The sequence below is a fragment of the Agelaius phoeniceus genome, chromosome 2, assembly GCF_051311805.1.
Source record: "Agelaius phoeniceus isolate bAgePho1 chromosome 2, bAgePho1.hap1, whole genome shotgun sequence".
Classification (NCBI taxonomy): Eukaryota; Metazoa; Chordata; class Aves; order Passeriformes; family Icteridae; genus Agelaius; species Agelaius phoeniceus.
In genome coordinates this window covers 58,037,093-58,061,678 of record NC_135266.1, presented here as the reverse complement: position 1 = coordinate 58,061,678, position 24,586 = coordinate 58,037,093, and positions in this window count along the sequence as shown.

Genomic DNA, 24,586 nt, shown 5'->3' with positions numbered 1-24,586 from the left:
ATTCAAAATAACCAGAACTGGAGCAGCTCAGTCCCTAGAACTCCAGGTTCTCCATTCCCTAGTGAGAATCTTTGAGAAATATAAATTAAAATTAGTTTCAGTGCATTGAATTAATTATTCCATTTATTGGTTATTATCTTGCTTTGTGGTTTTACGTGCCTCTGAACTGTAGATGGAATTAGAAAAGAGAGAATCAACTAATTAATCTTGGGCTTCCAAAGGAGACAAAAGTGTTTGAAAGATGGGAAGAAAGTAAAGTAAAACTTCATCAAACTGAAAAAAAAATAATAAAACTAAAAAAAAAATCTTTAAAAGATCATACAGCTATATAAAACATAAATTTAGTTCATGTTTATGCACTACAATTATTAAGCATCTGTGGGTACATCTATATTTGTATGTATAGAATTTTAATGCATTGGCAGAAAATGTCGTGTTTCTATAGCACTCTAGAGATTATGAATAAAATATTTAATTCAGGAGGTTGCAATTGCATTTCCTAAATTATTTCACTGACCTTTTCCTAACTTACGTTGGCCCACAGCGGATGTATGAACACTGCCAAAAAATAGAAACACACCATTTACCAGTCACAGAAAAAAAAAAGAGAGGTGTTCAGAAGCAAGTGGTATTCAAAATAGGCATTAGGTACAAAATGTTTAGAACTGACACATATTGTGAAAATAATTCTTATACTCGAGTAGCATATGCCATGTGTCTAAAATGAAGGATGGCAAATGAGGATCTAGCAGAGATTTTTGATAGTCATTCTGTGTAGAGTAGAACCAAGCTAGGTATGAGACTCACTAGTTTGACTTGTGTTGCAGCATAAAAAAAAATAATTCTGTCAAAAGAAACCACTCTGTACTAACTTTGCCAAATGCATCTTGACTCTGTGTCATATCTGCTAAAGCTTAATTTGGTTTAGGTTGGATCAAGGCTGAAGCTGGACATGAATTTTGCAATTCACATCACATGGTGATGGACTTCCTAGCCTGTGTCTCCACAGTCCTAGACATCTCTTCCCATTTCATGGTGAGGACTCACCATGGAACAACAAAGCTTCTTCTTAAACCAACATCTGCACCAGTTCTGCTCTAGGTTATGTGTAGAAGTCTGTACTTGCTAGCATTTGTAAAATATGTTTTCTCCTACCACAAGCAAGATATCTACAAAACCATCTGTAGAGGCCTTTCCCATTAAGGGTAAGTTGTCACACCATCTCACCTAAAAGACACAGGCTACGACCAGCACCACCTGTGGTAAGATATCTTTCTTTTTGAAAACAGAAGTGAAGGGGGCTTGTGTTTACCTGTAGTTTAAATGTGTTGGTTTACATGAAAAAAGAGAACAGTGTCTCTGGATACAGAAAGATATAACATTTTATACAAAATACTGATAATTTTAATGATTTATATGCATATTACCTAAATTATAGCGTGCCTGGAAGATTATACTACACAGGAAACCCATCATATGTTGAACTCTTCTTATAGCCCTTCTGATTTTAAAGGAGATCTATCAAAAAACTATTCTGAAAGGGATTTTTTTCTTTAAACTAATTAGTATTTTATATTTATTTGAAGAGGTCTAAGGCCCAACAAAACTGTGGTCTGGCAAAGCTCAGAATTGAAATAATAAACACATACAGAACTGACTATGCACTAAAATATTTCAATCTTAGTCCTCTAGCAAGAGAGGTATTTAAGCACAAACAAATGTAGATGCATCTAGATGATCTGGCACTTTGGCTGCAGTAATTTAGTGAGATAAGATTTAATGAAGACCAAGATAATACTCAGTAGAAATATAAAAAAGAAAGCTTCTCTACTAAGTCATAAAGCAAGAGATTTAGGAGCATGCAGAGGGTAATTGTAAATAAATCAAATTAACTCCCAGTGCAATGCATTTTGAAAAGTTCCACTCTGGAATTTATATACATATGACACTACTGTAGAGCAGGAGAAATTACTCTTGAGGTTCTACTTTGCTATTCTTCTGTAGGCACTTAAGCATAAAAAACAAGCTGTACTCACAAATGTCAATCTGTAAAATTATTATATTCAAGGAGTGCATAGGTTCTAATGCAAAGTTCCACATAGCAATGGAGAGTACTTAAAAATAAATTTAGAAATCAGTTTATAGGATTATCTGTCTCCAATATGATCCTTAGGACTTGGAAGTGCGTGATTGTTTTGGCTTTGGTTGGGTGGGTTTGTTGTTTTTTTTTTTGATTGGTTGTTTTAAAATTTAAAAAAATATTATTTGTATTTCTATTAAATTGGATTAAATCCAACATAGTCTGTTAGAGGCTTTGGTTAGAATTTTGAAGTGATTCAACCTATATCTTTTTCTTAAATTATGAATACTAAACCATCAAAAGAACTATGAGTAGCTACAGTTATGTTTGAATGCAAGTTAAAACAGCATAATTGGAGTAACATGTTCATTTATTCTTAGGGTTGGCATAGTTTTCTCTCATTCCTGTGGTCTTCTACTTAAACTCAGACAAGACAGAACAAACAAGCAGTATTTATTCTCACTTCTCAAGAACAGCTTTTTAAAAATCAGAGTGAATGAAAACATATACATTCCATAAGCAGTCTTCAAATGAAAAAAAATTGAAAAAACACCACACAAATCACATTAGTATACTGTCAGGCCAATCTTCTACCTAAAGATGCTTTCTGTTAGTAGCACATTTCCCATCCCTTATCTTGGTTTGAAGGGCTATTTCTCTGGCCAGACTTAAAAATGTAAGCCACATTCTCCCAAAATCTTCCATTCCTCCTATAATTAGAACATTTGAACTTTTCTTAAAGTATTTCTGTATTTGTGTTTCCCTTGGTAATCCTCAATAGTCATTTTCCCTCAGTTTCTGAGATCATTCATTCTCCTCTACCCTAACTTTGGAGATTTCTACACCCTTTTTAGATACGCCTCCTACAGGTTCATTTTGCAGTCCAGCCAGTAGAAAAAAACATGAGCTCTTGACTCATTCCTCCAATAACTTTTTTCCAGGCAACCTGACAGTAATTCAGCTGGTCTGGTTTGCATACTTATTTGAGAATATAATGAAGCACAGTCTGAGAATCCTTTTTCTTTTTGAAGAAAACCTAGGATCATTGTCTCAAGCTTGGCCATCTGAAGCTGGGTGAAATAAATTACACTCCATGTAGCTTTACTTTTAGTTCATAGCACAGTAACTGTATTATCCAAAATTCAGCTTTTAAACTGCACAGGGTAGAAGATATGCTCATGCTTCTGTTTCTCCACACTTTTTCAATTGATAATCAAGTTTTTCCCTTTTCCATTTTTTAATCTATCATTTTAACCACTTTAAATACAATACACCTCAATATTTTCATGTATCCTTTTCACACTCACCAGTGTGGTTTATGAATCATGATAAAGCCTTGGAGATAAATGTATTATCACCTTTTATTTTATAACAAAACTGGGAAAGGTTAGGTTTAAACTAGATATTAGGAAGAAATTCTTTACTGTGGGGATGGTGAAGCACTGAAACAAGTGGCCCAGAGAAGTTGTGGAACTTCATTCCTGGAAGTCTTCAAGGCCAGGCCGGGTGGAGTTCTGAGGATCCTGGTCTAATGGAAGGTTTCCTGTCCACACTAGGGGGTTTGGAACCAGGAGATCTTTCAGGTCATTTGCAACACAAACCATTCTATGATTCTGTGATTCCATGATCTATGTTGTCCCACAGTCTGAAACACTGAAACTCTTAAAAGGTTACAAGGCCTAAGGAAATCTGGAAAAAATAATTAAAAAAACCCCTCAAAAACAGTACAACAAACTCAAATCACACAAAGTGCAAAAGATTATTGCTGAAATATGTGCATAATGGGGGTTATGTGTCTGAAGTATCCACACTGCAAATATAATGGAATAATGAGCCACCTTCAAAAACAAGCCAAGGGGCTAGGCAAAATACTGCACATGGCAATACATAGTACTGGTAAGAAGGCATTATTCCTAGACTGGAATGACCACAAGTTCACTAACCCCTTTTATTCTGGCAATAATGAAACCCCTCACAGCAAAATGATGAACCCTTTCTAGAGAGAGGGCCTATGTCTCTAGTTGAGGGCTCCTGAGAAGATTACAATTGGCTATTCGAGTAACCTGGTCTGGTGGAAAATGTCCATGCCCATGGCAGGGGGATAGGAAATAGATACTCTTTCAGTCCCTTCTAATCCAATCCATTCTATATTCCATGCCATTTCCATGATGTTGAAAGTTCCTCCTGGGGAATTCTTGCTCTAAAAAGAGAAGGTTACCTCTTCTGTTGCCCAAATCTTTAGATGTTATCCAGGTCTGCTTACAAAGTAAGAGCAGCTCTTTGATATTCCCATTCAAGTTTCCCTAACCCGGCATGCACTTAATACTGCATGTGTATTTGCACAGCATGTGTATGCTGCACGCACTGAAAACATGGGGATCAGAATCATCACCTGCCTGTACTGCTTCTGGAGGCACATTTTGCAACATGGGACTAAGTTTTGGCATACTATGGGTCAATTAAGAGAGCCAGCTTCTGAGCCTGATCCTTGGGCACTGATTAGGGGTCATGTCTTTCCCTGGCTCTGTGTTTGGACATTTCAAACAGCTCTGTTGAATACAGACCTAGGGAGGGGTTTGCTCTGTGCTGAACTGATGGAAGGCATCTATACATGCCATATGGAATCAAGGCCCAGGTTTGGTTCCTGACACTCTCTGTTACATGTTTTAGACATAAATCTGTCACTTCAAATGTGACTGTGTCCGTCTGCATAGCAATCTGCTCTGACAAGGGTAAAGCAAACAGAGTGGGAAAGCTAAGAAATATTTCAATCCTGTATGCTAGATTGGGCATGGTTTCCTCTCTTGTTGTTTTGCTATCTAGATGGCTTACTCCAAAAGAAAGTGAGGTGCTTTAGCAAAGCACAGTGGAAAGGATGAGCAACCTGGTCACTGGCAGAGAGAGAAGCTGGCAAGGATGCAGCTGGAAGATATAAGCAGGATTTTACAGATTAAAGAGAGGTAGCAGACAGACATACATGCACAGGGCAATAGTTTGTGAAGCAACAGAGAGCAGCACAGGATGATAATCACAAGAACTACCAAAACAGTCTGTGTAATTGCTATTGTATCTCAGTTTTGGAGAATAATCATTTTTTATCACAGCAGCAGTGCCTTGCAGAGAAGCTGCAGGGACAAGAAACACATTTACCCTGACCTGGCACAGATGTCTCAGATACTGACATCTACACTGCAGGCACCTGAATGTGCATTAGTGAACTCCAGCTTTAAAATTAGCTGAGGAAAATGCTGTCCTGAAAATCATATTCTTTAACTAAAATACTGCAAAGGCAAAAATTTCATAAATTTAATTTAATCTAGCTAAGGTTTTTACAGAAGCCTTACTTAGGTAGAAGAAACAACATGATAGAGGAAACAATAAAAAACTCCTACTGTCAATATGAGAACATGGCCTCATTTAAATAAAAGGAGACTATTCTTGAGCAGTAGACAGATACCTGTTGAAAAGTTGACAATTCTTCCATTAAACCTAGCAGGTTTTATCTTTGCATCTGGCACTATGCATTACATTTATTTTGACAGAAGCTGAGATATTGGGAGTATGCATAAGATGATAAAATCCAACATCAAGATGAGTTGCTGAAAGGTAAGCTCATTAAACAAAATTAAATCCATCTTACTAAACAAGGTTCAAAGGCAAAAAGCAATCTAGGAAAATATCAATGAAATTGGTTACCTTTCTAGGGAGTAAAACCATAATTTGTCCAAAAAAGAAGAAAAATAATAGTATTGCTAACACTGCTGCTGCAGGTTTTTTCAGCATGTGTGAGTAGTTTTAAAATACGTTCTTCTGATGTGGAGTCAGGGAAGGAGACAAAAAGATGATGAGTGTGAGGTAAAACTGATTGTGCATGAGATGAATGCTTTCCATTCCTCCCAGTAGTGCAGTTGAGGGTAAGTGCAAGCAAACAGATTTATTCACTTCTAAATTGAGCAGAAGACAGTTTATTTGTTTACTGTATTATAGGAGCACATGCAATTTAGCTAATGTGCTTCTTTGTTGTTGGTTTGCTTTGGTTTTGCTTTGGTTTTTTTTTTAATGTCTTTAAATTTGTGCTGCTGCAGGTCTCCCTGGGAAAGAGCTTTGTCTAACAATGCCTCGAGGAAGATGTGCATTGAGGCTGTGAACGTCTGCTTGAAGTAACTATTAGCAAAGAGTAATTTTTGAGGAAGTTTATGTTCAGTGGTCCTAACTAACAACTGGTTGATAATTCTGTTGGGGATACCTTTTGCAAAGTGCCCTGTGACAATGTGCTTTTCCCCCCAGGTGTTTTTATACAGTTCATGGAAATCTCTAATTTTAACAGCATGTAAGGAAGAGAATTCCCTGAAGGCACAGGAAATTGCTATCTGAGCAAAGAAGCAGCCCTCAAAAGAAAAGCATTCTTCCTATTTTCTTGTACCAGGGTTTAGTCCATATCACCTGAAAACAAGCTTGATTTGTTCAACAGTGTAAGTAAAATGCTCAGTTAGGGAGAGGGGGTTTCTCATCTTGCCTAAAACATTAGCCTAGACAGAAATTCTCACCTGGTAATTGTGTCAGTTTATCTATAGTAACTGATTTTTAATAAATTATAATTTCAATAAAAAGTTGAGTTGAACATAAGCTAACTTCAATCTTAAATTTAAATAGTTGTACATTATTTGAATTCTTATGCATATATGAAAGTAGGCAGCAGCAACATTTGTATGTGAAATTATCTGTTGCCCAAGATGAGAAAGAGTTACAAGAATGGGCAATGCAAAATGAGGTATATTCATCAAATGAAAAGTGAAAGTCTACTGTGCTGGTAAATCCTCCCAGTTCATTTGATTTCATGACTCCTCTGATTACTTTTCAAAATCCTGTATCGTCAGTTATGTCAGCAATACACAGTTTAAATTACATTGCTGGCATGCATTGACATGAAGGAATCTAACCTCCTCAATGGTGGTTAATATGGTGAAATATATTAAACACTTTCTTTCTATTTTATGTGATTAATTAAAAGTAAATTAAATGTTGCATTGAAAAATTAACAGACTATCTTCATCTAAAGTAATGGGTCACAATTCTACCAACATGTACTGGTTTTGACTGCTCAAGATTATTAAAGTTTCTTTTTGGGGGAGAGGGGGGTGAGAAAAGATACAGGAAGGAGAAAAAATCACCAAGAGTGATTGAAGAGAAAAAAAAGGTCAGAATTTAGGCCATAAGTATCTGCTGAACTCTCTCCCAGGTGTAATATTCAATCAGCAGCTATTTAATCTGTGTTGGTAACATACATTTATTTTTGTTATGGACACTGCTGTAGCATGAAATTGGAAGAGGATTTCCTTATAGCTGAAATGTATTACAATAATTTTGTAGTGAAAAACGAAGTTCCTACTAGCTGGAAGTTTCTTCCTTTTTTTATTGTTATTCTTCTCTCTGTTCAGGGACGGAGTAACACTGCGTTGTTTTGGTGTGTCTTCACTTCTAGTGTTTTCTTTTGTAGGGTTTGGAATTAAGTGAAGAGTACAAACACAGACATTGATCTCCAGCTTCTTCTTTGGAGGGCCAAATATTTAGGTCTTTTTAGGGCTAGACATTTCCTGGCAGCATGTGTTGTATGGGAAACCACTTGGCTTTACAGCCAGTTAAAGGCCAGACACCAGTTATACTGCTTTTTATGTGAGGTTTCTTGTGTTTCACTAATCCTCAAGGAAGAAAAGGGATCTGGGAAGAGGTTTACCCAGCCAGTACATAAGGAGACAACACCGAGAACAGCAGCAGTCTCCTGAGCCTATGAAATCTGAAACTCTGCTTGGTCCCTCTAGAAAGAGCAGACTAATTCATCCAGGAGGTTGATGTGACAGCCATGTGCCAGCATTCCCTCCTCATCTCACATGATGGGCAGAGAAAATTGCCACTACTGTAAATATTGCCAGTGTTCATTATTTATCAGTTTTAGGGTTTACAAGTACATAAGAGAGAAAATCTGATAAACCAGATCTATCATCTTCTCAAGACTTTCAGCATTCAGAAAACTTCACTTGCATTGTAATAGGATTTTACAGAATCCTGGGACAATATGCTGAAGCCTGTCTAGATCTTCAGTTCTGTTTGGGACTTGTCTGTGTAATTCTTCAATTACTGATATTTTTCTAACATTAGGCTTGAGTCCACTGAACTTTTTGGCAACACATAATTGTTTAATTTTTTAAGTGATAATATTTAAAATCATTTGTGTTCTGTAAAAATCTAGACAATAACCACTGAGAATCTCAAAAACACCCTGAAGGCAACCACTTCTACAATTCCAAATATTTATCTTCTTCTTTGCTGCTTCTTAACACAAAGCAAGACCTGAAACTTACTAGTGATTTTGATACATGTAATACTGACAATCATGAATTCTATATACTATCAAGGTATAAAAGAAACAATTTTTTTTAAAGTTGAAGAGGTCACTACGTTTCTTTCTCAGAAATTACTTTCAAAAACCCCATTTCATTTGGTTGACGGGTTTTTTTTTCGCTTCACCATTCAATACTGTACAGCACTTTGCTTCATTTCTGAATTCCATCTCTCCCAGATGGTTGTTAATTGATAGGAGATGGCTTTCACATTTACCATTATAGCTGAAATAATGTTCTGAAATTCAAAACTTAAATATTAAAACTACACATTAGGCAGAAACATCCAGAAGGTTAGGCAATGGAATAATTTGTCAGGGGAGAAAAAGTTGAATCATCATTACAACTAGAATTGAATAACAGGCTAGATAAAACAGATTATTGGGAGATTATAGTAAAGGGCAAGTACCAGCTGCCCTCTGTTGCTTCCTGTTTTCTAATTTAGCATGGATAACATGCTATGCATAACAAGGATGATCTGTGACACTCCATAATCTATACCTTGCTATGTTGTGATATTGGAAGCAGAAGAAAATGCTGGCCAAGCGATAAAGTATGTATTTTTATGTATATAATATAGTTTGCAATACCTAAAAATGAAATTAAAAATTGCACCCTGCAGCCCTGAGTTTTAACAATGATGGTGTGTAATATTGTACAGGGCACCACTGCCCTTTCAGAGGTGCAGTAATCCTCACACACATGCCATACTTTTATATTAAATGCTCTTATTCACTTCTAAAACCTTTATGTTCTAAACAAGTGCAGTGTGTGGGAGAGAGACAACTTCCATAGATATACTGCACCTGCTGCACTTTTAATTAATTTTTAGATTGAAATTAACTACAAGGGAAATATATGGGTGAGGGAAGACAGGGAGTATTAAAGGAGTTTTTACCACTCTATTTATGTACTTTATTTCAAACCTTGTCTCAAAAGAAACACAGAGCTTGTTTCATCAAGGCGAGTAACTATACAGTCTCATTTCAGCATATGTCAGTGTAATTAACAGCGTGTTTTTCAGAAAAACCTGACCAGGATTTTACCATAGTTTCCTTATAGAGACAAGCCTTCCTCCCCAGCTCCAACACTCCTCTAATTAAAATGACTGTGACATTTCAGGACTCCCCTTTTCCTTATGCATGCTACCTAGATAATACATCTTAATTTAACATTGATTATTAGTGCTGATATCACGGTGCCCACTGAATTTGCATTAGCCTTTGATTGTGACAGATATTAGACCCCTGCACCACCTCATGTAACACTGTGTAACCGGGCTCTGCCTCCAGCTTTTCCAGTTCATAAAACCCAGGTGGAATTCCTCCCCCATTCACCAATGACTCCTGCCTGTTCCATAGAGCTGAGTGCGGTGTGTCCGGGCGGGAGCATCCCGGGAGGAGCGGCGCCCGCAGTGCGGGCGGGCAGCCTGACTGCCGATGAGACCCGGCGTGTCTGCCGCGGGAGGGACCCTGCCACTGGCCGAGCATCTTCTGAGCTTTTATGTCACCTGCAGAGCGTACATGACAGCTTCATTAATGCCACGCGTTTTGAGCCGGGTTCACCGCCGCGCAGCCCCGCGCCAAGGCAGCCCGTGCGGGGATAAATCAGCCGCCGCCAGGAGCGCGTCCTGCTCGCCAATGGCCCGGACTGAACCTTCCCGGGCATCCTTATTGCTGAACATGCCCAGCCACCGATTTTGGGTAAACACCGTCTCTGCTGGAGCTGACTTCCTGGCGTTAAGCCGAGCTGCAGCCCTCAGCTTTTAAACTGGAATTAATGATAGATCTCCCCTTCCAGGATATTTTTGCTAAGTATTTCTTTCTTGAGACAGTATGACTCAGCTTTAAGCTTTGTTTTTTGTTTTTGGGTTTTTGTTTGTTTTTTGTTATTGTTGTTGTTTTATTTTGTTTTGTTTTTCTGATAAAAGCCACCAAAACTTTTATAAGTGGAAAATTTTACATTAGCTGGGTCCCCGAGCATTAATTTATCAGCGCCCATTTTGCATATGCACAGCTTTATACAGGAATATATGAAAACATCTGCATGTAAATTGTTTTTGCATTTGATTACTTTTGTGGACAGAAAGAAAATAACATCCACAAACAGCATCTGTGTGCTCAAATTAAGAATTTGTCACTGCTTCCATTCAAGTTCTTAAGCATGAAAACATTTTGCAAATGACAAGAGAAGGACAGATCTGAATTCCTTCACAAAAGCTGGCACTTGTTTTTTCTCCCCGCATTAGAAAGCTTTCACAACTTAACCCTTGGTGTTCCAAAATTTGTAATTTCTGCCCACAAAAAAAATAAACACACACATAATTTCAAGACACACACATGAGACTGAAAAAATGAAAATGAAAACTATATCAGATAAGACACACATTTTTACATAGATCTGTACAGGTACGGACTAGAATAGCTAAAATCCTTTTAGCTAGGATAAAGTTGATCTATGTAATTGGTGACCTTCCATAAACCACCTTTTTTAGCATACAACAGCCCAAAGTTTTTGTCTCTTACCATGGCCAAAAAATTTAGTTACAGTCTATTAATGAAAATTTGTCCTCTATCTCTACAACAATTTACCTAAAAACATTGGTTCACAAAACTCTTGGTACCTTTTCTCCTGTGGCTTCAAATTCTCAAAATAAAATATAATAATAGAAACATAGAGATAATTTTGAGAACACAGGTATTACTACAACCAACAGAAATCTTATTCTTCTGGTTTTAAGATTGCTGAGAGGACTATCTCTTCCTGATGCTGATTTTTTTTTTTTAGCTATACTGGCACACTTGACTGGAGGTAAAATTCAGTGTCAAACAGATGCTGCAGGCACCATACAAAAGTTCATAATCAGCTATTCTCCACTTCATAAAAATATGCTTGCTTCACCATATCATTCCTATGACTCTTACATATTTTACTGTTTTTTCCCCATAGGAATTCCTTTCTCCCTATACTTGGCATTATCCATTCTGTCCTGTGAAATATGTGCCAGTGTTGTCCTGATTTGCCATGTGAAATTCTCACCGAAGTTGGTGGGAAAGATGGAAAAAGACTTCCTAGCAGGCCCTGTTGCCAATAAGATGAGGGTTAAAGGTGGTGGATGACTCTTCCCTAGAAACATCCATGGCCAGAGTGGATGGTGCTTTGAGAAACCTGATCAAGTTGAAGATGTGCCTGCTCATAGCAAGGGGCTTGGGATAGATGGCCTTTAAAGGTCCCTTCAGCCCTCATAGCAGGGGGCTTGGGCTAGATGGCCTTTAAAGGTCCCTTCACACCCAAACCAGTCTATGATTTCTCTGCAGAGGTAAAGCAATTGTGTTAATCTGACTTTATATAGTCTGAAGTCTGGTACTTCATTGGCAGAATTTAATTATCTACCACAATCAGTCTCTTACTCCAAAAGGAAGGAGCAATTGTGCATCACAAGGTGTTCTTCCTTACCCCATGCTGCTATACATGATATACACATATAAATATATTCTACCAGCAAATATAAATCATGCACTTCATATAGAAAGCCAGTAAACCAGTAAGTAATTGCTTTCTTCAGTGTTCTTGCTACACTGCACGTTTTCTGCCATGTAACTGCTACTCAAACAGTGACAATGCAAAGGGAGGAATTAAACACCTTATATTGTCTTCACATAATTCTATTTTCCATCCTATTTAAGATTTTTCAGATGCAAGTCACTCAATTTTTTGTGCTTTTCAGGACAGTAATTTGACATTCATTCGCAATCAGATGTCAAATTTATTTTATGTACCTGTTGTATAATTATACAGTTCTCCTTGGTATTGAAAGAATGTGTATAGTAGAATAAGTTTGCTAAAAATAACATATCTAGAACTCCTAAAATTTTCTAGGTTCCCTTGGTAGTAATAGACCTTTAAAGAATATCATCACTCAATAATTACTATTACTTTTTTTTCCCACAAGTTATTCTTACAGGGTACTAAGAGAAAGTCAGTTATCTTACAGTTCTGGACATGGAAGACCCAGAGGAGCTCTGGATTACAATAAGTTAACCAGAATTGACAGTGACACATCAGATCCAGTACTTCTTCACAAAGTAGTAGAATTTCGTATATCATAACTTCTTCCAGAACAAGGTTAGAATTTATGCTGGGGAATCTGCCATTCAGAGTTTACTGAGGAATTCGTCTGCTCTGGAGAACCCCAGTTTACTCAGCCTATGATAAAAGACTCAACAAGAAAAAAAAAAAAAAAAGCAGGAAGAAAACAAAACTATCCAAAACTATAATCATTTAACTCAACCTGCCAATTATTGTTTTCATGAAATGTCACTTTGCTCAATACCGGTGTCAGTGCTTCCCCTCCAGCAATAGAAAATATTTTAACTTGCTTACCTGCTGAGATTTAAACAAATCTGTCTACTTCTCAGTTTGTTCATGCTCCAAAAATTTACTCTGTACTGTGTGATAGAATGAATTAATTTCAGTATAAAGTACTGATTTCTGTCTAGGGTTTTACCCTAGTTGTAATATTTTCTATTGTCAAAGATCTACATCTATCTCCATGTGAAAACCATTTTATAAATAAAATTTTAGTAAGAGCCAATGCAGTATTAGTGAGTTTTTTGACCTAAAAAATAAATGTTATGAATTTTGGGCAGGAATAATCTGAAATTTAGAGGCAGGAGTGAAGATAATAATTTGGTTTTAAAGTTCTAATGAACTATATAGTAAAACTGAGTTACACAATTAACCTTGGATGATAAACACTGATAGAAGGCAATTTCTTAACTCTCCAGTTTCCCCTGTCTCTGAAGAAATGAGCAGTTCCAAAAGGACATCAATACTTTTCCTTCCATGTTAAATCCATGTTTCTTTTGTTATTGAAAGAACTGGTGTGGAGAAAATGAAATATATGGTAAAGAGAAATGGGCAGGGGAAACAAAAATGAGGTTTTTTTCTGACAGTTTATTAGCAATTAAAAAAATACAAAGCGCATATCACAACAAACTGAGACTCTCCTCTCTGTAGGAGAAAATTCTCATTCTCATGTATAATTTAACTTTGTCATGAATTCTTAACAGACCTGTAAATTGAAAAATCAACATCTACTCAGGGATAGCAGGTGAAGGACGTGCAGGCTGGCAGCAAATTTCCATCAGCCTTAACATGATAAAAAAAGGTCTTACCTTGTTGCCTGTTATTGTAAACATGTCCTGTGGAGACAAAACATTATAATTCTCTATTTTTTTTTCTAAGCATATTTATATACAACCTTTATAAGCAGTTTCCTCTAGATTTTTCCATTTAATATCACAAATATATGAATTTAGATGTGCAATGCAGGAGGGTATAGAAAGTTAAATCCCATCTTCCTTCCATGAGCTTCATAACACACAAAAGTACAGTGTAGCATAAAGCACCTGCTGATCCTTCATATTTGTTTGTGTAGGAATTAGCTGCTACACAAAGACTGTGCTTCTGAATAGACTTTACATGTCTTTTGTAAATTTCTCTTTGACTCATATGGAGCTGCTTTGAAAAGGAAACAGCCTCGATATTGCTCTAGACACAAGATAACAAAACGTGTACACTGTATAGAAGAAACTAATGCACTGTGAGCATTAAAGGGCAAATTGCCATCCACTCAGCAAATCTGTGCAGAATTTCTCCCAGTGGTTTTCATGGAGTGACACATTAGCTAACAATCACAATTTAGCTCTGTTTGATCATTAGCAAAAGCAAGAAAGAATGTTTTCATTTCTGTACTACAGCTACTACAGTTTCAGTCAGAAGACTTTGGAATTTAGCCACAAAACAATCTCAATTTGAATCTTTGGAAGACAGCTTTAGCATGGACATTAAAATTCCAGGGCAAACTCTGCAGACAAGAGTACTAATGAGACAGCCTCACGTGCCCTCGTACGGAAATGTGCCTTTTCTATGGTTACATAGTTCATTTACACAGAGACATAACAATTTCAGCCTGCTCCATTTTTGCCCCTCCTTCTTTAAGTTTAAAAATTAAAATGCTGCAGGACAGAGCATGAGGGTTATAGTCTCATGAGCAATTAAAGTCTGGGTGGTGAATTTGCTGCAGTGATAATATTGTGGTCAGTTATTTCTGTTCTAATTTATGAGCTTCCGTGGAGCATCTGGCCTGTGTCTGTGAAAAGTTCTCATATTTAACTTTTGAACAGGACTTATCACCTGGTTATGCCGTGAGACTCAAATCATAAATCTCCCTTTTCAACAACAAAGATTTGCTTGGGTGACTCTCAGATAGCAACATCTGCTTACGCAGCAAATGAGAACTCTCTTCCCATAAAGAATGCTGTTCTGAGTATCTCAGGGTATATGGTGTCATAAAACCCACAACTGGAATAAATTATATGTTTCAAAGGTAACTTATGTAGGTGACAGACTGTTCATCATGTGATTTATATCACTTAATTCTACAGAACATATATACTTTATTTGTGATTTATTTTTCTGGATACTGCTTTCCTGTAAGTAGATAAGATTTTTCCAAGCTCTTAATTTCATTTGCAATTACTTTTCACCTCCCTTTAAGGTCTGTAAACCATTAAAGACTGACACAATTCAGCTTACATAAAGCAATTCCAAAGGGACAAGTAATGTCAATAATGCAAATACAAGAGTCACTATATGTACAAAATACATATTAGAATATAAACCAAGTAAAAAGGGATATGTTTCCTTGGCAGATTGGGATAAAATATAGCCCTTATGGGTTCCACACCCTCACCCCCACCCTCATTTTAAGGTTGCAATAAAACTATCAAAATAAAATATAACTCTCTGTAGTGGGACAACCATATGTTAAGGAAAATGCAATTAATATTGTTCACATCTTTATAGGTCTTTCGATCTCGCCAGTTAACCTAAAACATCCATGGTGTAGGTCTAGCCAGAGTATGAGACCACCTGCAAGAGACACTTTCTGGGAAATAATCTCAAAAGATTATGGTTTCAGAGAATAGAATAGCAAATTAATGCCTCAAGACTCAAGTTTCCATGACCCACCTCTATATCACTTTATAACAGAAATATTTTCAGCCAAACTATATTAGATATTCAGATAAAATAACTCAAATTCGCTCAAGAGCAGGCAGACTGGTGGGCAGAGGAGAATCTAATTTTTCTCAAAATTCATCCCAATGGAAAATTTTTGCAACAGGAAAGACCAGCCCTCTTAGAAAGTGTTGACTAAACTAATTTTTGTTAAAGACAAAGAAAACAGTACCTTTATTAATATTTATCATGAATAGCATATTGTAGGTTGCCATCTCTGTATAAGCAATGCAATAATTGGAATAAAGATATTATTTTGCTGATCTGTACTTCGAGGGACAGAGCTGACAGTTTCTCTTGGAGCAAAACTAATGCTCATAACTGAGGATATCCAGTGACTTGAAACCTATTGTTTTTCAAGTATGGGGGTAGTTTTTTTTTTTAATAAGTTACTTAGTAATATGAAGAATTTGAACTCTAAAGTACAAATGAACCTGTTGCCTGCTAAACAGTAATTGGAGCAAGCTACAAACTTTCGCAGTTGTATCTGAAAAATTCATCCACCATTAGTTCATGACTTGATATGTCCATTTAAGATAATATTCTCTCTTTTCACACCATTTAAGAGAGTGATAGCAAAATGAGATAGCTCTCTTCTCATTAGGGAATTCTTTATCTACTGATTGTCAATATTGAAAGTCAGGGCATTTTCCCCCAGCACTCATTATTCAGTGATGGTTGTAGTTTCAAGTCCATTCCCTTTTTTTATGTGCATAAAGAAACAACTAGAGAGCTTCAGCCTGCCAGAAGTATCCTGAAGCAAAATCATGCATTCCAAATCAATGATGAGTTAGACAGTGCCCAACACCTGTTCAATCAGTGGGAAATAATTCAGCACAGGTGTTAATGGCAAGTCCAGTTTGCATAACTGCAGCTTCATGCCCTGGAAATTCAAAAGGTCATCATCAAGATTTTACAAAGACAAACTAATAAGCAAAAAACTTTGTAATAGTTACACGATAAGAATAATGTTACCAGATGCTTAGATTTTAGATAGCATTAACTTGACACAATTATAAAATGACACAAATATAGAAAGTGAAGGTCTCTAAGCTATCTTTTGGTGCGTCCTTAGTTGATTAATTTGGAAAATTATTCTAGATTGTTGTGTGAAAGTAAAAATTACTGTTCTGACTAAATTTTAAGTCTGGATATAACCCATTACTTCAGAACGTTTGCATAGAATTTATAGCAATAATTCTTTACAAAAAAACGTGATAATAAATCTACTTTTAAAAAGAGTGCATTCTAACTTAATCTAAGCAAGTTTTAGTTCCGGTTGCAAGAAATCTTTGGCATCCTTGAGTCATCCAGCAGGTTGCTTGCTCACTGACCAGCAGAGATTTAACTCTCCCAGGAGAAGTATCCACAACATATCTGGGCAATCTCTTCCAGTGATTAACCACCTTCACTTAGGACTTTTTTGTTTAAATCCAGGGTAAATTTGCCTTGCTGCAACCCGTGTTCACTACTTCTTGGCTTTTTGTTGTGTACATCTGTCAGAAGTCCCTGTGGCCACCCTTTAGGCAGCTGTGCATAGCAATTGGATTCCCCACAGTCATTTCATCTTAAGACTGAATAAACCCACCTCTCAGACTCTCAGTTTTCTTTATGTTCTCTCTTGCTCATATCTCTCAGTTCTGTTCTTCAGCCCCCAGCCACCACAGCAACTCTCCTCTGGACTCATTCCACTTTGTCAACATCTGCCTTGCACTGGGCAGCCTGCACTGAATGCAGTGACCCACCTGTGCTCTCACAAGTCCCACAGGGCAGTGACCACTTTCCTCAACCTACCACTGTGTTCTTCCTACTGCAGCCCACCCTGCCACCAGCCCCAGGGCACACTGCTGACCCATGTTCAAGTTATTGCCCTCCAGGACCCCTGCCCTGCACTGCAAACCCCCCAGCTCCCCCATTTCTCTGAGGTGAGAGGTGGCTCCCAGGTTGTACTGGGGCAGGGGGTTATTCCATTCCAGGTGCAGGACATTGTATTCCCCCCAAATGAACTTCTTGGGGTTTTTAATCCATCCTCTCTCCAGTCTCTCAAGGTTTCTCTGAAGTGCTTGCTCTTTAAGGTATTGATTCTTCTATTCAATTTGGTGTCATCATTCAAACTTGCTCTAGGTAAAGAAATGAAGACAGAAAAAATGGAAGATCTCACATGTTAAACAACTGATTGGAAGAAAGAAAACAGAAAGTACGACTATTTCACCATTACCCTCAGCCAAGTCCTGTAGGAATATATGTTGAAGTCCCTGCTGCACAACACATCCATTACAGGGCTGGAAAAGAGGTTAAACAGTGAAAAGTAGCATTTGTTGTCAGTACCAAGTTACCTCCAGTAATGAAGATACTGCTCAGTTGTGGGGATTTGCAGTCTTATTATTTTTTCAAAGATGCAGGAAGCCAAACTCCAAACCAAGAGACAAATGTTTAATATACATAAACATATGAATATATAGGGGGATATATATTGGCCCTAAAAAAAAATAATTTATGTTTAATAATGACTATTGATAATTGTTATTTTTTGATCAAAAACAATTTTGTGAGATTTTTAGGTTATAAGCATGGCTTTGTTTGGTGTTCAGATAGTTTTCATTATGAGACAGAAGTTCCTAATTATTTTAATATTCTTTACCAGGTAATATATGCATATGCTATCAATTCTTTTAAAATTAATGCCATACAGTTATCATGGTGTGCATTCTAATGCATTTAACTCAGTGATCTAATTTATGTGTTCTTCCTAAAAAAGTGCCAATGCTCCTGATGCAGTTATCTGAAAGCTGCAAGTGTCCTTTAAGCCAAGTCTGAGAAGCTAAAGATCCATTTAAAGTATGATATCCCTTTTCTCTATTTTATTTATCTTTTACCCATAAAGCATGTCATTCCTGTACCTGTTATCATTAGTTAGTGCTATATTCATCCATTGCCTTTTAATGTATTGCCATTAAACTGGATGGCAAACAGTGGGCAGGGAAAATGATATGGTCAGTGCCCTGGGGATGTAACAGTAATGGATGGATGGACAGTAATGATTCACTTATTGCAATCAGTGCTACTCCCAGTCAGTTTTGTGATGCAATATTAGTTGCAGAAGAGATATCAGATGAGAGAAAAAAAATTAGAAAAGTAGATTAGCCTACATAAATGGGAAGGAAATAGCAAATAGTTGTGGCTTGAACCCTTCTGTTTATTGCTGGGTTTTAAATGAAAATTATAGGAAGCACTAAAATGGAAATTAGCTTTTTCAAAAAGTTCAAGGTTGTTGTAGGCATTTTGAAAGAAAATTATGTCTGTCCTTAATGCTTTTACTACAGGCCTCAAGACATAACAAAGCAAGGTGAAACAAATGGACAAGTTATGTTTTTTCCTCCCAGATGAAAGCTGAGTGTCATTGGACCTGGAATAACTTCCATATACTGCATTGGGGTGTTGAGATAAAGTAATTTTGATCGAATCCTCTCAGATCAGCTGAGAAGGAAAATAAAGCCACTAAATAGAGTAGAATTATCCATGTACACCAAAGTGCAGCAGCATAAGTACTCTTCTAGTAAGGACATACTGAGCTGGTTTAAAGCATGGTGATGTCCATAGGACTTGCACAAGCTTCATTAGGGTTCTGCATGTGTCTTTTCTTCAAATTCTTTACTTCTAACTCATATAATGATAGTGAAATACCTAGTTTTTTACTTCGGCTGTTTCAACTACTGGGAGAATAATATGCTGATAATGATGATGAGATTTTTTTTTAAATGCAGCACACTGTAAAACACAAAGGAAACACAAGATGGAGTAGAATCGAGTAGGAAGTTCAGAGATTAATAAAATGGCTCTATATAAATGTTCATCTACAAAAGAACTTTATAGTCATTAGAATGTTGAATTTATAATTAATTAATTAATCCATTGACACAATACTTTTTCAATACATTTTTCTCTTTGAAATCTATTTTTCTGGTGTCACAACTGGAAAAAGGCTGGTTTGCAAATACTTCTTGGAAGAATTACTAAGCAAAAGCAGACTGAACAGGAGGTGTAAAAAAGGCATATATTTTTGATTGATAGAAGGATGCAATGCTGTAAGAATAATAAACAGTGTTTAGATAGCAGCATAAGAAGCTTTACAACTGTTTGATAAAATATGTTTGTTACTATATACATATAACAAGAAACTGAATGCTACTTTAGCTTTATAGAGTTTAATTTGCTTTTCTTCTGAAAATGGGCAAATATAACAGCTGTTTCCAGCCTTCAACTTTACAAACTTCACTCTCATCTAGTAAAGTATTCTGCTAAGTTCCTGAAATTGGAGGTAAAGATGCAATTTCTGCACATGTTAAACCAAATTGGAGGTAAAGATGCAATTTATGTATGTGTTAAGACACAGAATTATGAAGACCATAACAACTGAAGAGTTTAAAACTGTATCCAGTACACTTCTTGCAAAGCTTAAGTGACGCATGTAATTACATTTTTTAATTCCATATAATATTTTCTAGCATACATGCATGTATATTACAGTTCTCTAGCTAAACATTCATTCTCTGTGTTTTTATGTAATCTAAGATGTAAAAAATGCAATTTTCAAGCAAACAGTATCAAAACAAACAAAGAATGCAGATGCAATCTACAAGAGCAGAGCTAAATGTAAACCTCTTTGCCAATAAGATATGTTCCAGCATAGGGAAGCCTGTTCTTCCATGGAACATGGGGAACATGGGCAAAGCAACAATCACCGGTGAAAAAGGAATTGCTGCTCTGCTTCTACCCATTTTCCATGTCTGATGATCAGTGATTTTTTACTATAAACATGGTACAGTAATTGGTTAAAATAACCAAATTCTTTTCTGCTCCATCAGTTGTATTACTGTTTTAGTTCAAATCCACAAGCAGCTATTTAGGAGTTAAAGTAAATACTTTCCTTATTCACAAGGGAAGGTTATACATTTACCATTTTTCTGCTGCAGAACCAATCTTTGTTTCTCATATGAGTTTGTGCTGGATGGCTTGGGAATGCAGGAAGTTATGCATTGCCCTGGAGTTCAATAAGGTTTGGACAGATTTATGGATGAATGGCATGCTCAGGCATAACACAAAACACAGCCCACGGTACTCCCCAAAATCAATCAGTTTGAAATCTCTTCCTTTCTTCTCATGTCTTATCAAGAAGAAACATCCCATAGCATCCTCCAAAACCTAGGAATTTTTCTGCTCCATTAAAATCCCCAGAAAATTACCTCCCACATCCTGCATGTACTGAGTGCTATTTTTCATGTGGGTGCAGCCAGTGTAAGACAAAAAGAGAAGGTCCATGCAAATCTTTGTTTAAGACAAATAGTAGTACAGTCAGAGCAGGTCAGAGCATAATATTTATTTATGCCAGAAGGGAAATTAAAATTTGTCTGTAGTTTATAGTAATTCACAGGATTTTAATAGTTTATGAGAAGAATTACTGGGCCAAGAGGAATTGTCAGTCTACAAGTCAGGGCAGCACCTCAAAAGGTAAAGCAATTGTTTGGTTTCTACAAAATTATTAAACTAAGTGAACTCAGAATGGTGGGAGCAACCAATATTGTTACTCAAGTTTATTTTCTTTTTTTTTTTTTTCCAGATAAGGTTACAGTGGACCATAAAAAAAACCTCAAAATCTATCTTTTTTGGTACTTCAGCATAGCCCATCATTGTCAGAGTACCATAGAACTCTGGCTCGTGAGAACTTTTTTTACTTCAAGCTAATTCTGCTTTGGAGGGGTTTTTTTAACAGCTTTTTTAGAGTAAACTCAAAGTACCCGACTTGCATATCTTAGATCCCTGCAAAAAAAAATCTTCTCAGTCATTGTGCTACCCAAACGACCTTCTTGATCATCCTGGTCACTATAATATACATTACTGAAAGGTTTCAAGAAAATTCATCCCTGCTTTGCAGAAAGGTCCCTTAGAAAGATAGAAATGGAGAAGTGTCAGGAAGTTATCATTTTGCAATAAAAAATAGGTTTCACATCACTAATCTACTTATAATTACGGTGATGAGACTTGCACACTCACCTTCAAATTGCTTCTCACTTCTTAGTTGCTCCATTCAGTCAAGACCAGCGTTCAGCTGTCTTGTTCCCTGCAGAACTGAAAAGCAAGAAACAAGTGCTCCCAAGATACTAACTAGTACAAAGCTAGGGCACACAGCAAGTGGAAAAATCAACAAAATACATATCAGATAGTCTTCATCCCCAAATTTCTCCTCACATCATCAGATCAATCTCCACAGAGCAAAATTATCTGGTGCTCCATATGAAATCAAATTGTATTGGCTCTAACACAAGTATTGAAGTATTGTTCCCTCAACACTTCAACAAGCCATGGTCAGAGTATATTCTTTGCCCTAGATTCCTGTCCTAAAATAAATAAATAAATATAGTTGTAGCTGCCTGGAGGCTGAAATAACTTTTAAACTATTTTACTAGTGTTATTTCTGGGCTTGTTGTTGTTTTTATTTCATGCCTAAAATGCTAGCCGAAATAATTTTAAAGGTCTGTTGCTGAGGGTGATGTGATGTGTCTGCAGAAACCATCACTGATGGAGTCAGAACAGCTACCTCTACTAAAGTTAGCTATCCTTCTGTGTTCTCTCTTCATCTAAAAGGCAAGAGCAAGTCCATATTTTCCTGCTCTGCTTTACCATGTTGTCTATTTCTTATGAGATGCCTCTTATCTCTCTAGCTGCCTGCAGCAGCAAAGCCTAAAATGAAACTTAAACTTGTCCTGTTGAGGAACTGAGGCCTGGAATTTGGTTTGGTGTTCTTTATTGTTTACAAGTCACCTAGATTTGTCCAGTGTCATATCTAAAATATGTTTAATTAAGTTGTTAGTTGTTGATTTCAGGTGACTTCTGATCACACTGACAGGAGTACATAGGTAATTGCTAAGCAGGAACTCAGAACAATATAAGAATTCTAAAAATTATTGCAATTATGTAAAATCATGCAGAACCAATAATAAGGAAAAATAAATTTTCCCCCCACCCTGAATATACAGGAATAAATGGGAAAAAAATGGAGAAAGAGAACCATACATATTAATGAGACAGCACCATCTAATCAAAACCCATTGTCTTCTGCCAGCTCAATCAACAAATTATTATAGAGGATAATGTTACACTTAGGAACTCTAAATGTTTATAAACAGCCCAATTACTATACTGTAGTAACTCATCCTCAAATGCAATCAGGTTTAATATTTTATCAGAAGAACAGAAGAAGAAATTTGTATAAGATCAAACAACTACATAGACAAAGACATTTTTGCTTATGTTGAATAAATTTGTTAAATTTTAAATAAATGTATGTGAATTTGTTAGTTACTCAATAGCAAAAATAAAAAAAACAAACATCAAGTCGCCAGTCTCTAAAGATTGTCCAGACTGCAACAATCTTAAATACCAAAACCCAAAAAGCACCCTAAAATCTCAATTGGCATATTATCAGCTCTTTTATAAACAACCAAGATGTACCAGTCAGTTGTAGGACAAGATATTTAAATTCAGTCAATGTGTTTTAATCCAGTAGCCAGTGAGGAAGGTTCCACTGAATTTACTGAAAAAAAAAAAAAAAATAGATGGACTTCAACTGACAGCTTTACCAAATTTCCCTGAAGTGTGTTTAAAAGCTCTATTAAATGCAACCCAGCTTTCAGGTACATTTAAGGGGCATTAGTATAGAAGGTTTTCTTCATCTCCAGTCCCTATGAGCGTACAATTAATGGAAATAAATATGTATAATTGCATATGACTGTAGCCCTTCCCAGCAGCACTAACTCCCCTCAGCAGTGGTTCTGAAACCAGTTTATCATTGTGGACTAGGAAATCACCTTTGCTTCCTTCTTCTTTACTGTTCTCTTCTCTTTTGGTCCCACAAGACAAATTATCTAGTGACAAACAGAATTATTCAGGAATGGTAAAGGCCTATCATGTCATTTAAACACTGAAGAGAAGCAGTTATCTAAAGCTGGGAGTGACAGCTGTGACTGCCAGGACTTGTTGCCAGCCCTAGGAATGGCTTGCTCCATGTGCTTGCCAGCTTTTCTAGCCTCTCTGTGAAATGGAACTAACATTTTTTGATGTCACAGAGATATGTGTTTTGAAGGACTTTGAGGACACAGAGCACTTTAATACTGCTAAGTATCATACTTTAACTACATAGACCAAAGAAGAGAGTTTGGATTTCCTTTTTTTTCCCCATGGAGATGTTATAATTCAGATTAAACCTGATTTTGACCCAAGTATGAATCTGAAACCAAGGATGGATGCAAAAATCACGTTTTCAAGGGATTTCCATGTCTAAGTGGAGGAATAGTAGCCTACAGTTTCTCATTAATCATCTAGTTCCATGATTAACTTTTCACTTTTAATCTTTATCTTCTCAAATTTTAAGAAATATTAAAAGATGAGGATCAAATGAAATTAATCATATAAATTATTTCCCATAAGTATTAACCAGTGATATTCTGAGGCTTAAGTAGAAAAAAAGAAAATAGAAAACACAACCCTGTGATGTCATAGTAGACCACCAGAATTAACCAAGTCTGTAGAACCATTTTTTAAGGAACTTCCATGCAAAATCCCCTATGTTGAATTAAAATAGAATCAAAATTGTGCATAAAAGGAACTAAAATTACAGAATCAACTAGGTTGGAAAGACCTTTTATATCATCAAGTCCAACCTGCAAGGTGGGTATACAGGGAGTATAAAAACTCTTTATATGATAACAGTAAAGACTTATTCCAGTGAAATAGAATGCAGCACTGAGAGACTTATACTGCATTGTACAGTACCTAGCAGAACTAGAAATTTTGACTTGAAAAACAATGTAGGACATAGGAGACATGTTGTATCAAATTATTTTCAGTTCATGGACGTTTCTCTTCCAAAAAGATACTGCTATTCGGCATCCTGGACCTTGTTCAGACTGTTCATGCATTTTTACAGTCCATTGTATGGAGGAGAATGTCCCTAAAGCAGCTTGCCCTG